Source organism: Pseudophryne corroboree, chromosome 9 (assembly GCF_028390025.1).
Source record: "Pseudophryne corroboree isolate aPseCor3 chromosome 9, aPseCor3.hap2, whole genome shotgun sequence".
Lineage (NCBI taxonomy): Eukaryota > Metazoa > Chordata > Amphibia > Anura > Myobatrachidae > Pseudophryne > Pseudophryne corroboree.
This window is the reverse complement of record NC_086452.1, coordinates 478,688,726-478,690,216: the sequence shown is the minus strand read 5'-3', so window position 1 is coordinate 478,690,216 and position 1,491 is coordinate 478,688,726.

Below are 1,491 nucleotides of genomic sequence, written 5' to 3'. Positions count from 1 at the left end.
TTGCTGCTGGTCAATGTCTCCGCGGAGGAATTGATTATAATTCATTTTAATGAACATCATCTTCTCCACATTTTCTGGAAGTAACCTCGTACGCCGATTGCTGACAAGGTGAGCGGCGGCACTAAACACTCTTTCGGAGTACACACTTGTGGGAGGGCAACTTAGGTAGAATAAAGCCAGTTTGTGCAAGGGCCTCCAAATTGCCTCTTTTTCCTGCCAGTATAAGTACGGACTGTCTGACGTGCCTACTTGGATGCGGTCACTCATATAATCCTCCACCATTCTTTCAATGGTGAGAGAATCATATGCAGTGACAGTAGACGACATGTCCGTAATCGTTGTCAGGTCCTTCAGTCCGGACCAGATGTCAGCATCAGCAGTCGCTCCAGACTGCCCTGCATCACCGCCAGCGGGTGGGCTCGGAATTCTGAGCCTTTTCCTCGCACCCCCAGTTGCGGGAGAATGTGAAGGAGGAGATGTTGACAGGTCGCGTTCCGCTTGACTTGACAATTTTGTCACCAGCAGGTCTTTGAACCCCAGCAGACTTGTGTCTGCCGGAAAGAGAGATCCAAGGTAGGTTTTAAATCTAGGATCGAGCACGGTGGCCAAAATGTAGTGCTCTGATTTCAACAGATTGACCACCCGTGAATCCTTGTTAAGCGAATTAAGGGCTCCATCCACAAGTCCCACATGCCTAGCGGAATCGCTCCCTTTTAGCTCCTCCTTCAATGCCTCCAGCTTCTTCTGCAAAAGCCTGATGAGGGGAATGACCTGACTCAGGCTGGCAGTGTCTGAACTGACTTCACGTGTGGCAAGTTCAAAAGGTTGCAGAACCTTGCACAACGTTGAAATCATTCTCCACTGCGCTTGAGACAGGTACATTCCACCTCCTATATCGTGCTCAATTGTATAGGCTTGAATGGCCTTTTGCTGCTCCTCCAACCTCTGAAGCATATAGAGGGTTGAATTCCACCTCGTTACCACTTCTTGCTTCAGATGATGGCAGGGCAGGTTCAGGCGTTTTTGGTGGTGCTCCAGTCTTCTGTACGTGGTGCCTGTACGCCGAAAGTGTCCCGCAATTCTTCTGGCCACCGACAGCATCTCTTGCACGCCCCTGTCGTTTTTAAAAAAATTCTGCACCACCAAATTCAAGGTATGTGCAAAACATGGGACGTGCTGGAATTTGCCCAGATTTAATGCACACACAATATTGCTGGCGTTGTCCGATGCCACAAATCCACAGGAGAGTCCAATTGGGGTAAGCCATTCCGCGATGATCTTCCTCAGTTGCCGTAAGAGGTTTTCAGCTGTGTGCGTATTCTGGAAACCGGTGATACAAAGCGTAGCCTGCCTAGGAAAGAGTTGGCGTTTGCGAGATGCTGCTACTGGTGCCGCCGCTGCTGTTCTTGCGGCGGGAGTCCATACATCTACCCAGTGGGCTGTCACAGTCATATAGTCCTGACCCTGCCCTGCTCCACTTGTCCACATGTC